Below are 12,714 nucleotides of genomic sequence, written 5' to 3' on the forward strand. Positions count from 1 at the left end.
CTAAGAGAGTTGGGGTTGTTTTGCCTGGCGAAGAGAAGGTTCCAGGGGACATTAGAGCAGCCTTCCAGTACCTAGAGGGCCTAAAAGAAAGCTGGAGAGGGACTTTTCACAAGGGCATGTAGTGATAGGACAGGGGTAGGTTTATATATATATATATATTATGAATTAATTCTTTATTGTGAGGGTGGTGAGCGTGCAGAAAAGTTGTGGATGCCCCATCTCTGGAAGTGTTCAAGATCATGCAGGATGGGAACCCGAGCAACCTGGTCTAGTGGAAGTGTCCCTGCCTATGGCAGAGGGGTTGGAATTAGATGATCTTTAAGGTCCCTTCCAACACAAATCATGCTATGATTCTATGATTCTGTGAAAGTTTTGCCTTTTTTCTGCTACATCAAAAATAATGAGTAAAAATGCATTTCAAAAATAAAATTAACTATTTAAATATTTAGTTCTTTATTCCTTAGATAGTTCATGATGTGATAATTCCAGCAAAAAGAATGGCACTCAATTAGAAGCAAACAAAAACTGCATAATTTAGAGGTACGTCTTAAATATTGCTCATTTCCAGCTGCAAAGACCTGGTCAGTATTACTGTGCTAGGAATGGGAAGTCATAAGGAACTCATCTTTCATGAAATATTTCAGTCAAATTAATGTGAGCAGAGCAGATGTCTCAGAAGATCAATAATATCCCCTTGATAGTCACTAACATATGCCAAAACATAACATCTGAAAGACAATGAGGAAGAAAAAGACAATAAGCACCTGTTACACTAACGCAGTTTTATGTTTAAGGTGACATCAAGCAGTTCAAGCTGAATACAAACCATCCAACAGAAAATGCTTATATTCTGCTTAGACCTTTATTTTTAATTTAGTGGAAGAAAATTGAAAGACCACAACTGGACTGTGTGGAAGGCAAGGGTTCAATAGTAAGGAGAAAAATAATATTATAACCTGATTTTAAGGGTTCCAAACCATTAGTATACTCAAGAATGGATTCAACTCCTGTTGATGTGAGATTCTATCAGTTAAATTATTCCAAGGTCCTGATTCTGCTGCTTTTAAATGAATTTTTCCTTTATTCCTCAAACTTATTATTTGTTAATATGAGGGAAAAATGGAAGAACCTATATTAAAAATAAGTAATAGAGTGATAGGGAAGCACGTTCCTTGAAAGAAGTATAAGCATGAACAATGGCCATTGACAAAAGGAATCTATAAGAGTGACTTGCTAAAGGAAGAATTACAATTTTCCCACCAGTGTCGATCATGGATACTACCTAATATCTCAGCATCATCAACATTGACAACTCCATCTGGTTAACCATACGAGGCTTGTCAAAACTGTTCAACTGAAACAAAAGTTCTCAGCATTCACTATTGGTTATTTAGTTTTAGCAAAACATTCTTATCTTTATAACTTCATTTCCAAAACCAAAAATCACAATGCAGATTTGCCTGCTTGGAATTTAAGCCCCCAGTTTCTGAAGAAAAGAAGTTGTATGATAATTACAATGCACCTCGGTGTCTATCAAGCTGAAAACAAATGAAAATCATGCACACTCCTTCTGAGAGAATGAAATGTTAAGAGTTAATGGCTCAAACAATCGGTCATTTGCAAAAGCAGCCCAGTGCTGTGCGGGGGTTTTCACCCCTCAACTGAAGTGAGGGAGGGAGGGAGGTTTTGGATGCATGGTGGTGAAATCTCAGATCTGCATAAGAACAGCCCAGGTGCAGAGGGGGTGCCCATCCACCATGGGAGGATGACTAAAACAAACTGACCTTTATTTAGCAACAAGCTGGGTTTTGAGACAGATAAGGGAAAAGGCTGATAAGAGCAGATTCTGCTAGGTGGGATAATGCTTTTTATCATGCCAGTGTCCTCCCTTACACAACTAGTTCAGGTGTAAGACTCCCCCGTCTTTCCCCCGGGCAACATATCGGGACATTCACAGTTAGGCCTGAAGGTATTCATCTCTTCTGAGAATGTATAACTGGCTGAACTATGTTGGTGTGAGAAACAGATCATGTCTTAGACTCATTTCTGGGGCCTTCCACCAGAGGACTACGCATGATCCACAGTGTTACATCAGACAGTGTAAAGTTACCCCCCTGGTACCTGGACATTTCCACCTGAACATGTATACATGTATTAACCCATTGAACTCTATGTTTTGTGGGCTTCTCCCACCCACTTTTTTTGTCAACCTCTCTATATATAATGATCCATGAAGAAATATTAACAACTTATTTGGTGTATGATTCAGTTGTGATCAAATCTTTGAACATACGCTTTAATAGTCACAGGATAATAGAAAAATGAGGCTTGGGGGAACCACGGGAGATCATATAGTTTATCTAATTAGCCCCCAGGTAAGACAAATGATAACTACATTGCTTCCAAGAGCTAATTGACCAGTTCTTAAAAACCTCCACTGGTGGAGGTTCCATCATTTACAAAAAGAGCTATGATAGTTCTTCAATGCTTTTGCCATTTTAAAGGGTTTTTCAATAATGAAATAGGTCAAACTTTCCAGAGCTGTAATCCATTTATTCCAGACTATCTCCACTGGACCACAGAGTTCTTGAAGTACAATGCCTCAAACAGCAGTTTTCTAGATGGCTAGTCTACCAGAGGCCACATTCCTGATTACTTCACACGTCTTTCGGGCTGTACTTTAGCTTTGTGCTTGCTTTTTTTCATAGCACTGTGGGCTTATGCTCAGCTTTTCCTGAAAAACTGCTACCAAAGCAGCTGTCATCATTTTGTATCACTGCAGTAAATAACTCCTGCTTTATGTTTTCACATGCACTGCCACTTTGTCATTACCATTTTGAATTCTGATCTCATCCTCCAGCATATGAGCTCTCTCCCAGTTTTGGATTATCTCAAGATACAATAAACATACTCTATTCCATCATCTAGATTGTTCATAAAAGTATACTAGGGAGTGTACAAATATAAGATATATGACAGTTAGTGCTTTGCTCCTCTGCTTTATTTGACTTTTTGCTCTGGAATTTTTCTGAGGATTGATGTTAACTGACAACAGTTGCCAGATTGTTCTCTTTGTACTGTTTACAGTCAAGCAGTGTGATTGTCTTTTTCCAACTCTCTTGATATCTTGTCTCCTTCTGCACAATCTCAAACACAACAGCCAAGAGTTTCAGATGCAGACATATGTAGGATAGTAACAAAGTTCATGCCATGAAACTGCATAGAGGAGTTGTGCTGCTTACGCAGCAGAAAACCCTGGGCTATGCCAAAGTGGCATAATGCCATGTATTTGTTGCAAAACTAATCACCAGGGAAGATCAAAATTGTTTAAATAAAAGGGGAAAAATTTGTACTCCAGCTGGCAGCCACACAGGACACATGCTACAATTGGGACATCATCTACCACAAAACACAGACTGAGCAACGATGATGAAGAATCATATTTGCTAAAAATAATGTTAATAATCACCGTAGAAGCCTGGACAGTAAGGATTTAATGTGTTGCTATACCTCAAACACCAATGGCCATTCAAGTGGGCAAGTTAGGACAGGATGTGTAAGGAAAGAGGCATAGAGGTAGGGCCAACTTCCCTGTTCTGGTCCATGGTGACTGCACAACATAAAGAGTAGTGCAAACAAAGGAATGGGGTCAACAGGGGGGCATGAACAGCTGACTGACAGGATAAATCCAGTAGAGGAGGATTAAGACCACCAAAGACCCTCAAAACTTCCAATCCATTTCCAGAAATGTCCAGAAGAACAGACTGTACATGCTCACTCATTTACATGACAAGCGAGAAACCTAATCCCAGGGTGGGGAAAATTCATCTATTAAAAGGTACCCCCAACAAAGATTATTCTTTGGAATAATAATAAGGGTGGACTCTTAAAAAATAATTTAAAAAATAAACAAATTTTGAGGTAAGGGCTGTGTACAGCTGGTAAAAAATAGCCCATTAGTCCTCAACATCAAGGTGAAAAAAATCCACTGACCAAAACCTAGCAATCCACCACATAACAGAGAATCTATAAGAGACTTGTTAACAGCACACAAGAGCAGCTATGCAGCTCATAAACTCACTAGGGACACAGTATAGATGTATAGAAAAATACTAGGTCTAGAAATGTCAGAACAATGAACCAGGGAATTGCCACTCAGCTATCCCTGCCAGCAATATTACTGTTTGTCATTACAAGACAATTCACAAATCACTACATTAGTTCTCCTAGTAAACTAGAAAGAGCTATGTGAAATACTTTGCTGAAAACTGGTATTTAATGAATATATACAAAAGTATCTCAGTAATGTTAATTATCTTTTAATTCTGTTTAATGATGTTATATCAAAATATACCTATAATTAAAAAAGCAAGCCATAATTCCTGGAAATTATTCACTGGATTCTGGACGGAAAGATTCCTCAAGCAAAAAAGTCTAGATTTCATTTTGTTTATAAATCTTTAATTTTAAATAATCTTTGAATTTTGTTTATATGTAACTATATTTTTTTAAAAATTACCTCTATGAATCAGAGTCATCCTTTTCAGCAGTAAAGTACCTAATATCAGTTCAGATACATCCACGAAACCCCTTCTTTCTGCCCTCGACGTGACTGCATTTAGAGTGACAGCTAAAACTTAGCATGAAGTCCTTCATCCACTTAAGTCCCTGACAAAATACGTAATGACACACTCCAGCTGAATTTTCATATCTTAGCTCTTCTTATCATTCTTACATCAGAGTAAATTTGCAGCTTTACTTTTAAACTTCCTTACAAAGGTAGTTAACCAGAGTTTTACTGTGTTGATACCACCAGTGGAATGATAAATGAGGTAAAAAGCAAAAGTTTATGAATCAGATACTATAAAGTAGTATACTCCCTGAACACTGACATCTGACTGTTATGCAAACAGCACAGAAATGTGACCTTGTTGAAGCAATCTTTAACAAATGAGAGTTCTTAGTTCAGGATACATGTAGTGCCTTACAAACATATTGTAAAACTATATTCAAAGGCATTTGATTTTTTTTTTCAGCCTCTCTCTCAAGTATTTACTTTTTATCTGCAACTCTTCAGTTCTTGAAATGTACCCCACAATATCATTTCCTGTTTATTAAAGGGTTCATCTTTCATTTTAAAAATAAGCAGTATTTTTTTCCCCAGCAATTTTCTAGGTCCTACCATATTTCACTATCATGTCTTTTATCTTTTGCTTTATAATTGGAAATGGGAACACAAAAAGAAAACTTTGAAAATACATGTCAGTGTAGGATGCTGCTGATGGAATGATGGGATGTTTTATCAATCTTTATTAATAGGAATGGTTTGATTTTTATTTGATGTCCTTCTGTGCTGGGCACTGCACAGGCAGAAACTACAAGACAATTTATCCTTTAGAATTTATTTCCTCCTGTTGGTTGGATTGCAATTGTGATTGTAAAACAGTGAGCAAAGATAAGAGAAAGGTGATCACAAGAGTGATTACCTAATTTAATTTTGAGCCTGCAAAGTTTGTTTTAGGTAGGATATGTGAAAAAGTTATCACAAGCTGCAAGTAGTATTTTAACAATTTATTAATGGCTCACTGATTACATAATTTAAATGTTACCTTATTTTTTGGGGTTTTTGTACCCCATTTCATTACTTCTCCAGTCTGTCATGACAGGCAAACAACAAGAGTAATCTATAACGCCCCATAAACTGCACAGACACTTGGGGAATGTCACACTGGTAAGTCAAGGTCTTGATGAACGGCCAGCTCATCAGTGATAAGAGCCTTGTCTAGTGCAGCACTCCCATACCACAACAGAAAAAACCCCCAGCAAGCTAGCCAGACTGTTTTTGAAGCCTCTTCAGACTGGGAAGTAGTAGAATGAAAAATCTGCAAAAAATTATAGTGTTTGCAATGTCAGAATCTGCTATAACTGAGGTTGTAAAGTAGTTTTCAATCTAGTCTTCATATCCTCATTTTAAAATCATTAACCCTCTAGACTTGACATTTTCTTTGGTGAAAAACATATTTGTTGATAATATATATTTGCAAATATGCTTTCTACTGTTATGAATTCCAAAAGAAAGAATTTTAAGTCTTTGTTCTACCAAGGACTTTAGTGCAGGTGTCCCAGCAATGCTGTGATTTTGTCAGCCTCCCTGTTGCACAACTTTGATCACTTGTGCAAAAGGTAAAGAATTTTTCAAAATAGACATTTGAGCCAATTGCAAAAGTCCTATTGCCTTTAGCAGGACCAGAACTTCACTCAGACTTTGAAGGTTAAGAGTGATACACTGGTGATCTTTAGAGAGGAGTATATCCTTCATCAAGTTTGCAATACAAGGTTTTTTTCCAGTAAAAATTGGGAGTGTCTGAGTGCTGTATTGAGCATATAAAATACATACTTGGAAGAAAAGGTAAGTGTGGCTAAGGCAGAGCACATTAACCAGAGCAGGTTCTTTTCTTTTACAGTCTCACCTTTAGTCTTTTAGTTATTGGTTCAAACTCTTTCCAGGATTTCTTTCCTTCTTGAAATGAGGCAGACTTAAAATGACCTGAGGTCTCAAAAGCTGCTTAAAAACTGAACCCCTCTAAAGCCTCATGCATTTTACATTATATGAAATATTAGCCTGCCTTACATTAGTTTAAAAATAAATAAATAAAAGTAACACAAATTTGGCAGCTAAGTAGCCAAGAGAGTGTTAGCATAGTTTATTAATATCTTGCATTGAATGTCATATATCAGGAGACAGGTTAATAGTCTGAAATCCAGACTCTTTGGAGTTTTCATATCTGAATAAGTTTTAAGACTTTTCGAAAGACTGAGAAATATGAGGGAAAGTGATGCATGTAAAGTGAATTGTGACCACATACACTACATAATACCCTCCGAGCTCCTGATCTCAAAAGTCATAAAGAACAGAAATTTGGCCAAAGCATTCTTTGGCTTGTTACCATGTCACAAAGCTAGGTGTTCTTGCCCTGGAAACCAGCTTGAAAGTTTGAGTTAGCTATGGGAGACTTTTTCACATTGTCCTTACAATTTTTCTTTGGAAAGCAAAGAAAAGTTCTTTTGGGGATGTTGGGAGGTGTTTCCTTACAACAGCAATGAGGTTATTTTCATTTGACAGGTAAACAGTCACTCAAGCACAGCATACTTTCTCCACAGCCCACAGGCTCTTTATCTGCTTCTGCAGCTCATTTATTTTCCACAATACTTTGGACAAACTTTAAATAAGTTTTTTATGGAAATGTTTGTGAAAGTTTAAAGCAGAATCATATATTTACAGTTTTCCCTGCTGCTACAACAAATGTCATAGCATTTGACTTCTTTGTGCTGTTTACATGGGTGATGGGGTCTTCTAGGAATCAATCATACATCTCTATGGGAAAGAAAATAGAGAACGATTGGAAGTCAGGGCACAAAAATCATGGAATTGTTTCTGGTTGTTGTATTTCTTCAGACCCTGTAAGGACCAGAAGCACTTCAGAGAGAAGTGTGAAGTGAACACGGAGAGATCAAACTTAGAGCATCTGATACAACTTCCAGGCATGTGATTTGCAGAACAGAAGAAATACAGATGAATGGTTCACAACATTTATGGCTATGAGCAACTACTGTTAATATAAAGAGAAAGATTAAGTAACACACGTGATGAAAAACCTGAGTGACGTCACTCACAAGCAGAGGACCATTCTGTTTTCTGTTTTGACAGGCTTGTTGTACCAGTGAATGGTATTGATTTTTTCCTACATAGATTTAATCAGCATACATACAAAAACTAAGTTCAAATTAACCTGGTCATGCTGTAAATAAACGACAGCCACTATGAACACTACTGCCTCCTTCACCTCAAGTTATTTTCTCTTACTCCATCACCTTTCAACATTCTTACATTTAAAAAACCCCACAAATTTGTAATACAATTAGTGACAAGCAACTTGGAAATAAATAGCTCACATACAAAAAATAGTAACTGTAGTATCACATTTCATATTTGTTTGTGGGTTTTTTTAGTATTGAAACATTTTCTACACTTATATACTTTAACATGAGTTAAACACTCATTAATGATATTTATACCTAGTTATTCCTGATAGACTCATGCTGGCATGTTTACGAATACTGTTACAGAAGCAGTGCTACATTTCAAAACTCTGCAAAGCAGAGAAAAAAAGAAAAAATCAATTAAATATATATATGTTTTTAATGAAAATCCATATTTTAAGGAGACACTTGTGTTGCCAGTTTTAAGAGAAATACTCAAGCAAATGATAAAATATAACTGTGCATTGGTCTTACATCTGAACGGCTGAACAGATGATTCAAGGATGGTATCGAGTGAATGTTTGTGAACTAAACAGAACATGTGCAGAAGGCTGTGTGATTACAACATTAAACCTGAACATTTTGGAAGCACAGTTTTTGCCTTTTTTTTTTGCACAAAATGTATTTAAATTCTCACAAAATTCATGATAAATGAGAATTAAATTGTACAGCTCCAACAGCAAAAATCCATCATTAGACTAAGAAAAAAGGCCTTGCATTGGTCAGCACTTGTTAAACACAAAGACCAATCCTGTTACCAAGAAATTTTCATACTTAAGACGGTTTATTTGCCTTAACCCTCTGAAAAATAAGTAGCTGATTAATGAAGTTACAAGATATATTTTTTTCCTGGAATTTGTTAACAAATAAGAGTTTGACGCAGAGAAAAATTTTAACATCTTACTAAGCAAATATAAAAGATGGATGAGAAATCAATAACACTGCACTTGACAATATACAGCTAAAATCAGGTGGTGAGGTTGATGATAAACACCTCATTTAAAGTAAAGATAATGTAACCAAGTGAAATGCTAGGATAACATAAAACTTTTTATCTATACTGATTATCTTTAGATGCATGGGAGGTGCTGATACATCTGAGCTAAATAACAAAGAGGAACAGATTATTCCTGTGTTGGAAAGGTTATTCTTCTGTGAAGAACAACAAGAAAGCATTCTGTAAGAACATAGGCAAGAAAAGAAAGGCCAAGGAGAGTGTCCCCACCCCCATAAACAAGAAGGGAGAACTTGTGACCACAGATATGGAGAAAGCTGAGGTACTCAAGGAGTTCTTCACCTCAGCCTTCACTGGTAGTCAGGTTTCCCACTTCTCTCAAGTTCCTAAACTCCCAGGTGGGGGTTGGGGTAGTGAAATCCCTCCCACTCTAAGTGAAGACCAGGTTCGTTATCACTTGATGAAACTGAGGAGGCACAAGTCTATGGGGCCTGACAATACGCATTCCAGGGTCCTGAGGGAGCTCTCCATCATATTTGAAAAATCATGATGTTCAGATGAAGTTGCCAGTGATTGGAAAAAAAGGAAACATCACTCCTGTTTTTTAAAAAGGGATGAAAGGAAGACCCAGTGAACTATAGATCCATGAGACTCACCTCAGTGGCTGGGAATGGCATGGAGCAGATCTTCACGGAAGGAATGTTAAGACACATACAAGACAAGGAGGTTTTACTAGAGCAGTTCCTGCATGACCAGTCTGGAGGCTTTCTATGATGGAGCAACTGCAATGGTCAACAAGGAAAGACAGACAGGTGTCATCTACCTAGACTTATGTAAGGCCTTTGACAGTCCCACACAACGTGCTTCCTTATCTCCAGACTGGAAAGATCACGGATTTGAAGGGTAGACTGTTTGGTGGATATGAAATTGGTTGGATGGACACAGACAGAGAGCTCTGGTCAATGGTTCTATGATCAGGTAGAGGCTCTGGCAAGTGGTGCCCCTCAGAGATCTGTCTTGGAACCGGCGCTCTTTAATATCTCTATCAATGACACAGTGAAATTGAGTGCACCCTCAGCAAGATGGCAGATGACACAAAGCTGAGTGGTGCATTTGACGTAACAGAAGGACGGGATGCCATTGAGAGGGACTCACGAGAACCTCATGAGGTTTAACAAGTTCAAGTGCAAGGTGCCAAACTTGGGGTAGTGCAAACCCATACATGAGTACAGACAGGGAGAACTCATTGACAGCAGCGCTGTGGAGAAGGACGTGGGGGTTCTGGTGGATGAAAAGCTCGACAGAAGCCAGTGATGTGTGCTCACAGCCCAGAAAGCCAGCCGTATCATGGGCTGCATCAAAAGCAGTGTGGCCAGCAGGCTGAGAGAGGTGATTCTGCCCCTCTACTCTGCCCTCATGAGACCCCACCTGGAGTACCACATCCAGCTCTGGAGTCCTCAGCACAAGAAAGATGTGGATCTCTTGGAGTGAGTGCAGAGGAGGCCACAAATATGACCAGGGGCCTGCAGCAACCCTCCTATGAAGAGAAGCTGAGAATTGGGATTGTTCAGTCTAGAGAAGAGAAGACTCATTGTGGCCTTCCAGCACTTGAAGGGGCTTATAAAAAAAAAAAGGAGAGGGACTGTTTGTATGGGCAGATAGTGTTAGGATAAGGGGTCTTGCTTTTTAACTAAAAAGAGAAGAAATTTAGATTAGATGTTAGGAAGAAATTCTTCACTGTGAGGATGGTGAGACAGCGGAACTGTTTGCCCGGAGAAGTTCTAGATGTCCTACCAATGGAAGTATTGAAGGGCAGGTTGGATGGATTGCTTTATGTGACATAGCTGCCTTCAATAGCAGGCCATGGGGCTCCACAGTCCTTTCCAGTCCTTGTCACCACATCATGGAGTGTAGCACAGGCTGCAAGAGAGATGGGGGAAGTCTGGCAGGTGGAGCCATTTCCCCTCTGTTCCCAGCATCTCTGCTTAACCCCAAGCTGACCACTCCAGTAACAACACCCTAGAGAGACCATCTGTAAAAATCTTTGGTTGAACTGGGGCAGGAGGACCAGCTTTTGTCTACATTGCACTGCAGAACAGTGACGGTAAAGCCACATATCCTTAAGCTAATAACAAGAAAAACTAGCAGTGTAGGTGCATAAGTGGGTAATATTTTTAGCATCTGGGCTTATCAAGCACAGCAACTCTTAATTCTCCTCATGTTTCACTGGCACTGGTGTCACACACTCCTAAATTGATGTGTGAGGAAAGAAATTATAGAAAAGAACAGCAGGAGGCAGATGTGACATAGTGAAAACAGAAAACTTGGGAGATGGAAAGAGACTGGGAGTATTCTGCTTGAGAGGCTCTGACATCTGTTTTAGAAGGAAAGGTAAGGAAAACTAGTGTAACTACAACAAAACTTCTTAACAGTCCATTTCATATTTCAGTCTGTCTTAACACTCTTGTTGTGTAATTACATATGAACAATATCACATGTATAGGTCTTCAGCAAGCTGTATGTCTTTGAACATATATTTTTATATTCATCTAGAGATGTTTGGCAAAGTTACAGATAGACTTTCTGTTTAGTACAGTAGAAAAGCACTGACAATCCATATGGAGTTTCCTGATTTCTCTAGGTTAGCTCTAACACACCAGAGCAAAACAAAGCAGCTAACAGGAGCCCTAATTATTCACGTAACTGTCTCTGTGCTCCCTGCTTGAGGAATGAAAAGGAAAATGAGAAATGGTTGTGTTGCAGATGTCTCAGCAAGGGTTCCCTTTTCATATGGAATTCGTGCCATGTATTTGTGAGTAGATAATGGTTTGCTTTCCTTCTTTCCTTTGTTTTTTTCCTGAAGATACCAATATTGGACACCATAACATATGATTGTTTTGATACGACCCTCATTAAAGAGCTGCAATGACAAGAAAATTTCAGCATTCTCCTAGTTTCATATGCTTTTTCTCCTTAGGTTACAAAGGTGAGCTGCATAAAAAAAAATTAGCTGGAGAGAAATAGTGTTTCACTGATCAAATAGATATCTAATATAGACAGTGTGTCCACCTTCATCATCTAGGTTCCCTTTTAAGTCAAAAATGACAAACAGGCAATTCTAAGGCTCAATTTTACCTTATCTTAAAGCTGATGTCAGAGGAGTTACACTCTTACTTCTCTCCTGTGATTATGAAGATTGCCTTGAACCACTCACTTTCATACCAAAATCCAAATTGCAAAACCTCATGTTAAATGAGGTGAATTCCTTCCACCTGCTTCCCCACAGAACACCAGCACATTTATCTACCCTTTGATCAGACCAGAATTTTTAGAGTTATTTTGATATTTTTGAATTTTCTCCATTCATGTGTCTCATACACAAACGTATTAAATGGTTCCAAAGCATCGCAGAACTCATCCTTACACATTCCCTCTTTACCTCTTATCCACCATCCACCAGTTTTCCAGACTCTGTCCCTACCAGCTTCTCTTCCTGAATGCTCAGAAATTGCTCATTCCTAATACCAAAAGTTTATCACCTCTGACTTTACTGACTTGTTGCCTACCTCATAATCACATCTAAAGGTAAATCCCATCTATTTACTACACTCAGTCTTTATCCTATCCTTTCATTGCTTCAGATTTATGTATTTGTCATCCCATAAAATTGATACAAGCTCATGTTTTTCTATAAACCAGACTAAAATTCATCTTCATCTTCTTCAGTTTATGAATCTCTGTGTTGAATATCTTATGATAAAGTTTCCTGTGAAGGATGGTTTGTAAAGTATGGTTTTCTAGAATAGATATTCCTCTCCCGTGAACTAAAGAAATATTTGAGAGACACTATGACTTTCTGCATTAATTCCCAAGTCAGATGTGAGTGCTGAATACATAGGAATATTTTACAGTAAACATCAAAGATTTTGACAGTTCAT

The 12,714-nt window shown here is 38.1% G+C and overlaps 1 protein-coding gene across 11 annotated transcripts in view; it reads right to left on the reverse strand.

The window, feature by feature from the left end:
* The window catches only part of DLGAP2 (DLG associated protein 2), a 449,538-nt gene that overhangs the window by 188,303 nt on the left and 248,521 nt on the right, over nucleotides 1-12,714 (reverse strand). The window lies entirely within an intron of this gene.

The sequence above is a fragment of the Pipra filicauda genome, unplaced genomic scaffold, assembly GCF_003945595.2.
Source record: "Pipra filicauda isolate LSUMZ 115617 unplaced genomic scaffold, ASM394559v2 scaffold41_size5083284_pilon, whole genome shotgun sequence".
NCBI lineage: Eukaryota > Metazoa > Chordata > Aves > Passeriformes > Pipridae > Pipra > Pipra filicauda.